The sequence below is a fragment of the Labrus bergylta genome, chromosome 7 (assembly GCF_963930695.1).
Source record: "Labrus bergylta chromosome 7, fLabBer1.1, whole genome shotgun sequence".
NCBI lineage: Eukaryota > Metazoa > Chordata > Actinopteri > Labriformes > Labridae > Labrus > Labrus bergylta.
This window is the reverse complement of record NC_089201.1, coordinates 28,945,375-28,960,562: the sequence shown is the minus strand read 5'-3', so window position 1 is coordinate 28,960,562 and position 15,188 is coordinate 28,945,375. Positions and strand designations below refer to the sequence as shown.

Below are 15,188 nucleotides of genomic sequence, written 5' to 3'. Positions count from 1 at the left end.
TCACGGTTATGCTAATGCGAGCTGGCGCTTGGAGGTTCCAGGGAGAAACACTGGAGACTATGGAGGACAAGTGTCACGCCACTAGTCTCTGCTTCCTCAAACAGACCGGATTAGAGGGCTGGAACAGACAGGTCCCTTTCTTTCCTGTGTGTGGGGATTGGCAGTGTTGATGTACTACTTCATTATTCCAGGCATCATGTAACACAATCTGCCATAACTGATTCCAGACGGGAGTGATTGTTTGAGCTGAATTGGGAGTGAATGGCCCTCTTGAGAATGTGACTCCCCACTTCAACAGGTAATACTCTTTGTAATTTTGACAACTGCAGAGTGTTTTTCATGGATTTGAAGTCCAAGTGTTAAGCTGCAACTTTATCTTGTACTGTACGTCCCATCAAGAAGATAGGCAGATATTTGTTCCTACTTCGTCTGATTCATTCTGTATGGAAGTGGCGTCATTTGCATTTCCCGAACCGACCGCATCCACTTGTTTTTTTTTGTTTAGCTGTATTCAAGAGGAGTAATGCGCATATACAGTCAGGTAAAAAAAAAAAACAATATCACAATGTAAATCAAGTGAAAGACAGATTAAATAAATAAATAGCATACAGTACATAAAGAAAAGTACAAATGAAAGACAGTAATACAGAATATAAAGTCAAATAAACCAATAAAGACGCATACATAAATATAGAAATCATTATCTAAATAGAGGGGGAAAGTTTTATAATGATGTCGACATTTGTTATATTTTCTGTTTTTAATTAAAAGTAGCGATCGTATCCTAAAGGCATCTTCAGCTATGACCTGGAGGACTGAGGACCTTCACGTTGTATTTGACATATATTGAATTCTGTTTGTGTCGGGCTTCAAAGACAGAGAAAACAGTGGGGAGAATATCCTGACACAGGTGAGGCATTCAGAGCCAATCTAGATTCACAACAGTTTCTCTTGAGTATTACTTAAATTCTCTACGTAAATCGTACTTTTGATCAACCCAAACAACGTTCATGTACTTCTGAATGTCATGGAAAAACCTTGAGAAAAACTCTCTATCAAGTCAAAAATATCTCACATCACCTAATATGAGCCACATTCACATGACAAGTCCAGATAAACTTCTCATTTCGAGATATTACAAGCAAAAAAATGAGACAGCTTGTAATGAGTAAAAGTAGCTGACTTGTTAGGTTTCTTGAAAAACACCTTACATCTTATTTTAAGGAACTTAAATATTTAAAGCAAAGAAATAGCTCGTAACATCATGAAATATAAGATGTTTATCTGGTTTATCTGGACTTGTCAGGTGAATGTTGCTTATATTCAGAGACACAAGATCTTTTTTTTATAAAAATTGGTGAAATACTCTTGGATTTGAGCTTTTGCAGTTTTGCATTCTTTTTTCCTTTTGGATTTAAAGTTTACTTTGGCAAAAGAGACCTTTGAAATTGTTAAACAGTGTCCTCTTTAGCCTCATCACCCATTCACCTAGCTCGGGTTGGAATTCTGAATACAGAATAACATGTGTGGGTGTTTACAGAGCCCGGCGGCACTTTTGTTTTTCAAGGAGATGCCCCACTCTGAAGCACCAACTCAGTCTCATGGTTTGACCTCTTCTGTTCACTAAGACAGAGAGCCCCTGAGTACTCTGAACATCTCAGAGTTCATCAACTCATATGTGCAAGTGGAGTAGGGGAGGATTGGTTTTTTCTTTAATGTGTGGAGAGGCATGGTGGGATTGGTCGTTGGGCTGAAGTAGGAGCAGGACTGGAGGAGATCTGTCGATACCCCTTGAAAAGCGAGGAGCCGCCCCATCACAGTTAACTCACCGCTCCTTTAAACAGTACCCTCCCTGCACCACCACACCTCCTACCCACACAAGTACACCCCCCCCCTCAACCCTCAGATCTCTCCGCACACAAGCTGCTTTCCTCTTCTGTCTCTTTGAGCGTCACCTTCCCCCAACTCCATTCAAGCCATCCGCTAACCCCCAACTGCATGCTGCTGCTGTGTCTGTCAATCCCTCTGCTGCACCTATACCCCGCATCCCCCCCCCTCCCAAAAAAAAAAAAAAAAACTTGTTCCAACACTTTGTCCATTGCTCTTGCCCACTCCTCCTCTTCGCTGTTTTCATTCTCTCTGACCTCCTCCTACTCTTCACAAGCTCGGGAACATAATCCCCTAAATGAGAGGATTTGGCTCCAGCAAAAATGATCCACAATCCACAAGACAAGCATATTAACCACATTTGCCGCCCACCTAACCCTTTGCAACTCCATAGTTCACACCCCTGCATCCACCCACCCACCCACCCAGCTGTGGTTAAGATTAGCTCCACAGCATGCAGGCAACATTGAGTGATTGGAGCAGCCAGCAATTGACAGAAAAAAAACACTTACATTCAGCATTGTACAGAAAATGATCAAGTGGAACAGGTTTTGGTGTGGCTGGTTTTGGAATAATTCAGGAACACATTCCCATAAGAGAGTTTAAATACCATCGTGTGACACTGGATTCTCAAGCCCCAGACGAGGTTGAGATATATGACGCGGTGACGCCGTTTGCCCTGGATATTGGGTTGCTGCCTATGACAGGACTGATGTATTGGCATAATGGTTATTATAGGCATAAAACACACACACACACATATACTGATGGGAGCCAGCTGTGTGAGTCGACAGGATTTGGTATGAAGGGGAAAAGGGAACTGGAGCTACTGGGATCAGTGCTAACTTAACCCCAGGGACATCTGGGAGACAATATACAAGAAAAACATATCAAACCTACCCATGCTTAACACTAGTAGCACTGTTTGGAGTGCTAGTTGGGGGCAGAGCAAAACCACACTTTAGCAAAATCTGTCAACCCATGTCATCAAACAGTGGGAAAACTATTTCCAACTTTGAATCTTCTATGTAAGCAGACTCGTGAGAGAATGGCATAAATAGAGTATGCCGTGCACTATTCATGACTGAATAAACCAAACGCTGTTGGTGATTTACTCTTTCTTAATGAAATATGGATGAAGAAATACAGCAAAAAACCTCAGAGCTATGAATAAATTACTGGGAACAGTGCATCATCTTCAACACGGAGACTACCACACCCCTTTTGGTGGCAAACCTTGGGGGTCCTAATGAGAGTGTGCATTTTGCCAGTTCCTAAACGTGATCATTTAGGAAAGAAAAAAAACATGCATCCTGTAGTGTATCTACCTAAAAAACTGAGTTACATTCATGCAGTTTTCTCAAATTGAATTTAATATTAATGAGTGTAGAAATTTCATTTCATTCACAACGTGGCTCCTCCAGAGGCCAGTGCCAGTTTGCCACAGATGGCAATAACACTAAGATCAGAAGACACAGCGTCTACTTGCAATGTGCTTCACTCTTTCACCAGCTGCATGAATTTATCATTCTCCATCAATATTTCAACCTACCGGCTACCTGCTTCTCACCTCTGCAGGGATCCACAAAAAAAAAAAACATTCAGCCTCTCTTTGACTCACATGTAGCCACTCGGAGATCACAGGAACGAGGCCCGAGGCTGTGACAGCACCTTTCTCAGTCATGAAAACAATAGTCACACAGTATGGCGATACTCAGCTGAAGTCTTTCAAGACATATTGGTTTAAAAAATTAAAGCTTAACTGTTACCATGAGGTTGATTTGGATAAGACATCATGTAAAAAATCAGTGCAGACACTTCATCTAATTTCTATGCACATCATTTTTTTGACTTTTGGAAGAGCCTAAAGCCATTGATTGGATTTGTTTGGTATTGTTTGTCTTGCTTCTTGGAGGTGAGAGTTCAGGGTCATCAGCAGAAAATGACCTCCCCCGCAGTGGAAGCGCTTCAGGTATTTGCTCAATATTTCAGTAGCGTAAAATTTGTTGGAGGATTTTATGTTTTTGTTTATGGTTTTGACAGAGGTGTTCACCATCAAAACCTCCGAACTCTTTTTCCAAATTTCTTGGTGAAGTTTTACAGCACGACTTGGCAAGACACATTTCATTTTCCTTGGCAGTCTTTTTCATGACTGTGCCTTTTGTAGCCTTTCTGTTCATAGTGATCTGCTATTATGGTGAATCAGCAATCTGTTCTGAACTGTCTTTGTCCAAAGCTGAGATTTGTGGTTGCTAGATACAATCCAGATATGCAGCACAGCTTAAGTCGTACACTTATTTTCTCTCTCTGAGTGACCTGAAGGATAATATTTGTGGTATTCCTTTTCTTAGAAATAAATGATTAAACTTGCATGATCCTGTAGAACCTTTGTAGTTGAGGTTAAACTGAGGTTCGATACTGTAAACTATGCTGAGTCAGCCGTATTTTAGAAGTATGTATGAATATCAGGCACTGTTTTAAGTTATCCAGAATTTCATTACAACATAAAGGAAGTTTACAATGAAATTATAAGCTCATATTGTTAGTTAGGTTAAGTCTTTTTTTTTATCATTTATTTTGTTTAGACTCGTGTTCTCCATCATTAAATTCAAAATATGTCTTTTTTTTTTACAAGGTTAGAACAAATGCTGTTTCATAGATTTATTTCTATTCTATTGAGAAAAAAAATATATAGACATGTGCAAAGTGTCAAAGTGTCAAAGCAGAGTCTCACTTTCCAAGAAGAAGGAGTTACACTGTGTGTCAGTTTCGGTTGTGAGTATATATGTGAGTGTGTGTGTGTGTGTGTGTGTAATGTGGAGACAGACAAGCTGAAACTCATCACTGATGCTGTTTATTGACTCAGCTCACAGTGGCAGCAGTCTAGACATCACACAGCTCACTTCCTTGACATTGTAACAGTTAACTGACATGACCATGCAGTTCACGTTATATCTATCAGTCACGCTCCTGTTGGTTAACACAGAAAACTCTAAGCTAGCTAGAGGTGTGAAGAGGAAAATGTGAGAGAGCGAGAAAGAACCCAGAAACATTAAACCACGGTCCAGGATGTAATGGTATACCTGCTGGAAGTAGACATAACAATAACTTCTTCTACGCAAGCATGTGACCAACTCCAAACTTTTTTCCCCTCAATGCGGGTACGAGCCGAAGCAGTTAGCGAGACACACAGGAGCTACTGTTTCTCTGGTTTCAAGAAGTTCAATCCTGCTGATACTTAATTCTTAGGAAAGAGGCATCCATGCCCTCCAGTCTGTGCCAACCCATACAGACTCTAGAAATAATATTCAACATTAAATAATCTTTGAGGGTTTTGCCCCATGAGGAACAAAAATGTTTCTGTTTGAAGAGGTAGAGGTACTTTACGAACACAAGACTAACCTTACACAAGAACTAACAAGGCAGTCTCCAATCTGTGACTATTGTAATGTGTCCTGGGGCTTACTGGGTGTTAAAAGTTTAGTCTTTGTTCAATACCAATATTATAAAATTGGGATTGCACCCCTGCTGAGTCTTTGACCAGCAAAGATCTGGTTTCAGATAAGATATCTAAACCTGTAACTTCCTTAGGCTGAAAACTATGTATCTCATCAGTGAGATAAAAATGACCCAAACTAAATTTGTCGATAGCAGTTGATAAAAACAGAACCTGCAATATTCATTTTAAATGTTCTCACAGTTTCTTCTAATCAGCAGGATCTTATGTTTTTGTCAGTTCCCTTTCAAACTAGTGGTCTTCCTTGTCAAAGTTGGATATACCTCCTCTGCTAAAATACTGTATTTGTCCAAACAAATGCTACATAAGCTTTGATAAATATAACAACAGTGCAAACTAACTAGTAAGAATTTAAGCTTCTAAGTTGCTTTGCATACTTCTTTCCCAGAGATTATACAATGTTGAATGCCCTTGTGATGCTCCCTCGTGAATTTTAATCAAGGCACCTTGCTTGCCACTGCTGACCCCTGAATGTGCACATCAGCAGTGTCAGGTGAGCCCATAAACATTGTGCATTCTGACGTCTAACGATGGATTAACTGACCTTGTCAATAGCAGGGCAGTCTGGAGGATAAGGGTGGGACTTGACCGATCGATCTGGGGCGTCTCTTTTAATGGGGCTTCTGGTGTTAAGCTGAGGTCAAACAGGAGGGGATCCATGTGCCTCCTTCCATCCTCCCACCCAGATTTATACCTTCAGTCAGAACCTTGACTCTGACATAAACCCAATAACTCCCATTCAGCCTTGGACGGTTCTGTCCTCAATGAATACAATCAAATCCGCTCTAAATCACAGAGAGCCACAAAGGATGAAGGAAGGGAGAGGTGATCAGGGAGGACAAAAACATGGAGAGCGCAACTACAATGAAGGAAAAAGAAGATGCAGACGTGCATGAAAAAAAGGAATCTAAAAGGTTAAAAAAATACCATTTAGTTTCCATGAGAGGAAAGGACTAGAGCAGTGGCCTAAGGACCCACCAGCAACTCCTTCATGAAAATCGTGACCCAAATTTGTGATATTTTTTCAAACCAATCAGATTTGGACCTGAAATGGTACGAAAACATGTGGTGGAACAAAGAGAAGGAACACAACCAACATGTTTTAAGAGTGCTTCACACAGTTTTTGACACTTTTTTTTCCCCAGTCAAATGTTCACGACCCACTGAAAACTGCTATGCAACCCACTTTTGGGTCCCGACCCCACCAGTTGAGAACCACTGGACTAGAGGACAGGATGTTTTTAAGAAAGGATAGGAGGAGAATCCATGCAAGTGAACATCAATCAACACCATGTGATAGTGCAAAATGATCTTTTAGGGGTCTCCTGCATGGCTCCAGTAAAGGGCATGTGTTAAGTCCCACTTTGCTCCGTTCAAGACCAACAGATAATCTCCACACTCTTGTTCACGCCTCTCTGCTGATGTCCGGTTTCTGTCTATACTCATCCAGATATGTTAAAGCCCTTCTACAGCCTCAGTTTAAAGCTCACTCCGCTGAAGCCCTGGGGAGGTTGATAAAACAGCACCAATTCCACACTAATTAGCCAAGAGGAAATTGCACCTCATTCTCAGCTTATTGCTGGACACAGAGCAGAAATGTGACACAGCATGTCTTTCATCCGTCCCAGTCAGCCCAGGTGTTTAATCTAAATTTACCACAGTACTTTCCCATCTATGCTTTTCAGGAATTAAGAAAAGTATTTATTTATTTTTAACTGGAAAGAACGTTTGGGATTTCGCCCCTCTAAGACGTCCAATTTCACCTCGTCCTGCTTTATTTATCCCTCATGCAGGTCAGGTTGGTACAAATTGCTTGGACTTGCGCTGCAGTCTGCCAGGTGCAGCAATATAATTTTAACAAGTTTTTTTATTTTTTTTAAACATCCGGCTCATAAATAATCATACGGTATGGGGGTTCAGGATTATTGTTTCTTTTGCATAATGCCTCAGCACAATCAACTCTTGCAATGACCCCAGACTATTTCACTGATGTAAAAAACTTCATCAAAACATGTTTTTAACAGATCAAATATCATATCCCATGCAGACAAAAACAATTCATCATGAAAGGATATTGAGTTTAGTTTCACTTCTAAGCAGAAGGCCTGCATTCCTGTAAGGTAATATACGACTCTGCACTGACTTGGATGGGTTTCTGCTCCAAATTAGGCAGAGAAAAACCCCTACAACCTGCAGAAAGAGAAGGGAGTATTATTGTTTGACCCTCTTAGCTAAAGTATCAATAACTCCTGGGACTTGTCACGGTCGAGCGAGAAAGGCTGTTACCTTTTGGAGAAGAGCGAGACAACACATCCATCTCTCCATCTCTGATTTCAGCGCTGATACCAAGCACTCCAAAACTGAAATAATGTCAATATTGGGCAAGCAGAACCTGGGAAGGAGCAAAGACGGGGTGCGGAAGAAAAGAGATTGCTTACAGCATCCTCTTTGTGAAAATATGCAAAAAATGGTCCAGCTGTCCAATTAAGCAGAAGCTCCAACCCAGAAACTCATGCCCAGGAAGGAACCCTTGGCCCTGCTTTCAGTACCCAGTGTATCACGCCACATTAGTCAGGCGCCAGTCCCTGCCAAGGCATCAAACCCAACACAGCCACTGCTGCTTTCCAAGTCTAAAAATCTCATTTATCCCCTGCTTCCTCTCCCTCCCAAATCCATTTATCTCAACCTCGTCCAAGCCTCATGTTCTTCTGCTTGGGTGCCTCATCATAGTGCCCCATAGACGTATATTCTTAAGTGACCCAAGGGTAAACAAAGATGAAGGCAACCACTGTCACAGTGAGAGGACACATTCTGGTAATGCTACTGATTGCGTTCAAACACAAACAAAAGGGAGTCGACAAAAACCAATCCCCACATGCACAGTTGTTCTATTTCTGTCCATGACCCCTTTGGCCTCTATGTTCAATGGCTTTGCCCCCACTGCCACTGATCACACAGGGGGTTGGAGTTGCCAAACCTGCCATTTCCAATCATCCCATGTCTTTTCATGTCTGCGTCCAATTTGTGAAAACATTGTGTAAGTGCATCATTTTTGTTTTCATAATTCGGACTGATCCATTGATTACGAGCAACTGAGAGTGTCGTAAACATGGGTTTAAATGATCGCTAAGGAGGGCTCAGTTTTCAAATCTGGTTCGGTAGAGCGCGCGCTATTTCAAGTTTCCGCCACATAATGCATTTAGAAAACCGTCTCTATGTAAACGACCACTTTGTACAACACATGGCATGCTCTCCGGGGTGTTAATGACACGCTTTATACTTGAGATGCATCACAAACTAAACCAGAGCCAAACTCGTACCACTTCTGGATATTTTGCCTTTTTGTTTTTTTAACAATCAAATTGAGTGGAAAATGGACACATTGAACTCCACCACTCTAAATAATGCAACAAAGCACCAGTGAGAACACAATGTTAGCTACATTGTTAAATTGGGTAATTAACCAAACCTGCAGTGGGGTATTATTATACTTGGCTCCTTTTCTATCTGGTATTTGGTCTGCCATGCAGCTGCATAATATATTGAGTTAGCGCCAAATAAGAAGACGTGGCTCATCTCCAACTCAATAATATCTGCAAGAAGCCTGCAGCTCATGGGATCCATAAGATTATATTACACCACAGAACAATAATAATCTTAAGAACAAACACAGACACTCAAGCTTGTGTATGATTCATTGATGTGATCTGTAATATCACAGCCTTCACATGAGGGCGCGTCCCAATGCTTTGGTTACGTCTGGAACATGATGTACTTAGGATTCTGTGACATGAGTGACATTCAGACTCTCACACCTGTATGGACAAGCTCATCCTAACCCGACCCCACCCCCTCCATCACCCTGTACTTAATAGGAAGGAAGGTCAGAGTGCAAGGGGGAGGAACAGGAATTGATGGCACACTTAGAGTCTTCTCAAAACAAAGTGAAACTCACCTCAGGATACTAGAGTCAATAAAACACTCCTCATTTACCAAGTCTGTCACCTTCCCTTCCCAAACATGTTTGAGGAGGAAAAACAGACCCCAGGCTTCTTAGTATCCTCCTCTACACTCTCTCTGAAGGTGATAAATGAACTATTTTCATTGACAACGTCATATTAACTTCATTTATGTCAGTACTCAATTTGGACCACGTCTGTTGTTTCAGGACTTCCAAATGACATCTCAGGTCACTATGTTCAAAAGTAAAATCATAGTTTAACAACAATGAACAACTAACAACATTTAAATAAATAAAATGTACTAAAATGCTTCCAAAAAGCCTTTTAAAAAAAATATTTGTAAAGACAAGATTCAGTATCAACCGATGGCAATTGAGGATATTTCCAGTCTTTAAAACGCACTAAACTCTTCATTATTAACTGGAAACTGCAGCACTATGACATGAACAATTATGCCTTCCGCCAATTTCAAATCTTATGCAGTAATAAAAAGGTGTCTGTGTCCAGATGCCTTTATTAAATCTTCTCTACATCAACAGCAGTTACCAAGCCAACAATCAATAACCAAGTAAGCTATAACAATGATCTAATTCCTTGTGTTTGTTTTGGTACATCCTTCTTTAGTGGAAGTTTCTAGGTTTGAACCTCTGTGTTGTGTTCTGGTTATGGCAGCTCCAGGCCCCCACTTGTTTAAACTGTGTTTTGTATCTAAAGCAAAACAACTTTTTTTTGCTGTCATGCAGAAGTGTTTAGTAAATAGAAATGAAGGTGCTTTCCTGTAGAACAACCGTGGTGAGCCAAAGGAAAAAAGTAAACTCTTGCTGCAATCAGCGCTGATGTCAATGGACCGAGCTGTAGTGTCTAATTGAAGGCGGCTTTCTGCAAGGAAAGCAGATTACTGATAACGGAGGAGCAGTAGATAATGTGTAAATGGGCGTAGCAGACATTTCGATTAATCATGTCTTAATTAGTCTTACCTTCATTAACTTTATCTTAATAACACTCTGCAAAAAGTTAATGACTCATTTAGCTAATTAGGATATCTGAGTGTGTGTGTGTGAGTGTATGCATGGATAATTATGTGCCTTGGAGTCACTTTAGCATCAGCCAAACAATCATTTAAGTTAATTTAATAAGGCTTTGTCCTTCAATGACACAGGATGACATTTATTCAGAACACTGAGGGTTTCGCTCATCTTATTTGCCAGGAATGTGTGTTTGGTGAGTGTGTGCGTGTGCGTGTGTGTGCGTGTGCGTGTGCGTGTGTGTGTGTGTGTGTGAACATGGGCAGACATGTCTACATGTGTCACTAAATGTCTGCACCATAGGTGGGGCTGTGCTGGGTCATTTAGAGGCACATGCTCAGATCCCCTGTTCCCTCTACGCTGCCTGCACCTACAGAAAAGAGTAAATCTGATACTTTGTCACAGTTTGCAAACAGAAGCGTCCGGTGGGGCGGAGAGGGTCACCTAATGGGTCAGCTAGCGTGACTTAACAGAGCACCCATCTGTGTCAACATCAGGCTGCCTTTGGGTGGGGAGTAGAGTGTGTGGCTGAGATGAAGAGATGTGCTCTGGATAAGAGCGTGGGGGGGGGAAGATAAGGGAATTTGAAATGAGCGTTGGTAATGATGCTGGGATTGTGTGTTTCTGAGTTGGTCTGTTGATCCCGTCACTTGCCTGTTTTTATCAGTTAAAATAGAACCAGAAAGGCTTAACATCGTTTACAAGCTGTCAAGCCCGCAACCAACTCCAGCTACTTTGCATTGAATGATGAAACGTAAAGAGAAGCAGGAGTTGGAGGTTAAAGAAAAAATACACATCAGGGAAGCACAAGTTTGGCAAATACAATGAAATAACTAGTTAAAACAGTTTTCTTGCACTTAATTTGACTTCTTGAGTACGATCGAAGGCACCAGTAAAAGAGAACTATTATGTTAATCACGACTGAAGTCGATCCATTAGTTGGAAAACCGAGTCTGCGTGATGTGGGCAGTTTCTGAAGTTAACCTCGGAGATAGTGACCGACGGGGGGTCCGAGCTCTTGACAAAGTTAAGATACACTTTCACATTGATTGGAATGAAAAGTATGATTGTGTTGTGTGTGTTTCAGCCAGCAAGTCTTGAAAACAGAACAACATTCAAAGAAGATAACCATCTAGAAACTGAAGTCATTAATCAGTGATAATTATGTTAGAAGCTGAAAAATAGTCCTGGCTGATGAAATGTTTAATGCAGTTCACTCACAAACTCAGAAATCCAATGTTGACATTGTTAAAGTCTTTATATGTGATTTTTCACACTTAAATATAAATCAAGTATATCCTCTGAAAATAACTCTGTGAGTCATGACTGTCTACAATGGGTGTAACACCCGAGTCCCACTGTCTGTGATGCTTTCAGAGTTTTCAGAGTCCTATCTTCAGTTTGTTTACATCGTCGGGACGGCCGGCTGACTCCTCCCCTCGTGTATAAAAGTTGTTTAATTGAGGGACTAGAGAAAAGAAGAATAACATACTGTACTCACTGCTTAACTGTGTTTCTAGATCACGCTCATTTCAGGTAAATTTACATGCAGTGTGAAGATACCAGCATAATAAAGATCGCTAGCATTAGCATGCTAACACAACAATGCAGCGCAAGTTGTTTTGGTTTCATGCTGGTGCTTAAGGGCGACATCTGCTGGATCAAAAAATCGCATATAAAGCCTTTAAAGAGATGGTTTGTCACTATCACCCAAAGAAAGCAACATTAGCTAAAAAGCAAGTTGTTTGCATCCTTGTAAATACCAGCAGTTTCACAAGCTAAGGCCATTTGCTACAATCTACACTAATCTAAAGCAGAAAGCAGTTAATTGCCCTGGCATAACTTAATTAAGCTACATTTGGGAATCTTTGCAATCCCTGTAAATTATATAAGATTCTACGGGCCCATAACAACGAAAGCCTTCACATATCTGACCCTTTAGATAAAGTAAAAACAGGTTCTACGTTTGCAAACCTGAAAGCTTTATTATGGCATTCCTCTGTCTACCACTTTTAGAAACTGTCCAGAAGACTATTTACAGAGCACGGATCTCTGGATCCTTAACAAAGAGTCTCCAGTGAGAGAAATATTTAACTACCAGCTAACACTCAGAAGGAATGTCTGTTTCAGAATGAAACCATAATAATCATTGAGAATGTGCTGCCCATGCCAGTGACAGACTTGTGGTTGGAGTAAACTAGTAGCACATTTCTTCTGAGCTATGTTAAGGCTCAATTTGCCCCGTGCATGCTGACCCCTAACGCTGTGAGTGAAGAGGGTGTAATGAGAGGAAATAGCATAAGTGACTCCATGCTTTCTGTCACCCTGTACCTGATGAAAATAATAGATGGGGGAATCTACATTTAGCCAGCTTCAGAGGAAATGTACATGACATACTCACATTTTAGAATTTTAACCTGTGCTCTCTGAACTTCTTATTTCACAGTGGAAATTTTAAATCGCAAACATAACTTGCATATTTCCCCCCCTTGGTTCAATCCAAGCCTATAACAGCAAACGCTGTTTTCTCTTGCTACAGTTCTTGTTTTTGCATATTTCAAATTCAAACACTGAGCTCCTTTTTTTGCTTTTCTTACAAAGCATTCAATTTTTTACAGGATTTGGCTGAGCAGTAGCAGATGAGTTATGCTAACCCCTCTTAGCCTGCACCTCCATGTGGTAACAGTCAGCTCCATATAATAAGAGGTATTCTTTTTTGCGTTGTGCCTAGAGAAATAAAAACCATGTGCATACTTGGTTGGCTCTCCATGTGAGGAGAAATTTTAGACTGAAACGTCAGGAGACAATGCATTTTCAGTTCCAGCTGGCCCAAATGCACTGCCCCGACAGAGACTCAGCACTTTGTGCTTCAGGAGAAGGAGGCTGCAAGTTTGCAGGAGCTCAGATACTGATGAAAACCACTTGTTCTCTTTGTTAAATTCAAGGTCATGACTGTTGTCATTCTGCCAGTATGTAACAGTTAATGTGAAAATCTGTCAGTCTGTTTGAGTTGAGTTTCATTCTTTCATTCTTGGAGTAACTTTGTCCATAAAAAGAGAGCGGTCTTGTTTAGAAGCTTACTCTGGTCTCCTCTCTCCTGAGACAGGGCAGCTGTGTACTATGCCTCCCCAATGGTGTGTGAGTGTGTGTATGTGTGTGTGTGTGTGTGCGTGAGTGTGTGTGTGTGTGTGTGTGTGTGCTACAGTATTTAGACCAGCATGATCCACTGTCAGCACCTTTAACTAGTCCGTAGTGCAGCAGGGCAGTGAACATTTTTTTCACACCTTGCTTTCAGCATCTTAAATAAAAAGAACACATCCTTGTAAACAACTTCTAACAAAAGACTTAAAATATTACTGCAAACACACAGAGGTGTCAAAACTGACAGAATTTTTGATCACTGCATCATTTGCACAAGTCTTTTTTTTTTGTAGAATTGTGTGGTTAATTTTAATTTCTCAGACGTACTTCAAACAGCATTTGTTTTTCACAATGCGTCCCCAGACACTGATTTGAATTAATTTTCGTCATTACAAACAATGAGATATCTGTCTCACAGATGCAGATTCTAAGAAGTTTGACTCTCCCATCATCAGTTGTTTGTTGATTGCTGGTTTTAAACTGCACTGAGTCATGTTAGGGGTATTTGAATGCATCATTGACCATTTCTTAAAGCAGCTGGTTAAAGATTCTCAGTCAACTCGGTAAGAGTTTGTATTTGCAGTTCTTTTTTTGCATGGTTGCTTAAATCATCAGTCGTGACCTTAACTTTTTTAACATGTTGTATCTGAGGGATTTGTGATTTCGAGCTAATTGTAAATGCCTCGTCAGAAAACCAGCAAAAACACTGACCTGTGATCATCAAAACAAAGTATTATCTGAACACATTTCCTCAGGCTTTTTTCATATAACTCTAACACAAGACAGTTTTCCCACACTGAAAAAACCTCTCTTGAACTCCAGACCAATAAGATAATTATGAGACTCTAAAGACTCCATCAAATCTGTGAGTGTATTACTGCACATTGAACACTAATTCCATTAAAATGTGCTGCCATCATAAATCGCAAGCAAGCACACACAGAGCTCTTCTGGTTACTACACTGATGTCATATAAACACACACACACGCAAATAACAGGTTGTGTTACCAGATCACATTCAACAAACTGTAATTGTGAGTCATTTTATTGCCGTGACAAAAGATGCAATCACTGAACTCTTCACCTTGACATCATGATATGAGCAAAGGATAAGACAATAGACCTAGTTTATGAAAAAAACAATAACAACCAACTCTTACCCCTAGATAGACGTATCATATCTCATAAATAATTATACTGAAAGAATTTATGTTTAGGCAAAAAAAAAAAAAAAAAAAAAAAAAGGGTGTCCACTTACAATTCTTTAATCCAGAAGAGGTTTTGTAATAGAGTCCTGTGTGTATTTGGAAGAGAGTGTAAAACGAGAGCTGAAGCCTTTGGGGTGAATGAAAGAGAGACAAGAGAGGAAGATGTGGATGTGTGTGTGGATCGAGTCCAGCCTCGTAGTGTTGGGGGAGGCTGGAGTAACAGCGGATGAGTTTAAGTGGGTAGTATCAGTCCTCGCTACATCACTCCACCATCTGCCAACGACCGGTTATCAGATTCTCTCTCTCTCTCTCTTTCTCTCTCTTTCTTTCTCACTTTCAAACATAAACACAGTTGTGCATGTGTGTGTGTGTTTGTGTGTATGCATGCAGATCCTTCCTTAGTAACTAGTCCGATCATACGAGGGCGTAGCAGTGTTGCTGTGTCTC

General features: G+C 40.7%; 1 protein-coding gene across 1 annotated transcript in view; it reads right to left on the bottom strand.

The window, feature by feature from the left end:
- sema3ab (sema domain, immunoglobulin domain (Ig), short basic domain, secreted, (semaphorin) 3Ab) overlaps positions 1–14,940 on the bottom strand; it is a 41,914-nt gene extending 26,974 nt beyond the window's left edge. Inside the window, exon 1 of the mRNA XM_065957319.1 lies at positions 14,792–14,940. The gene's annotated coding sequence lies outside the window, so the exon portion shown is untranslated. The remainder of the gene's footprint in view (positions 1–14,791) is intronic.
- Between the last annotated feature and the right edge of the window lie 248 nt (positions 14,941–15,188).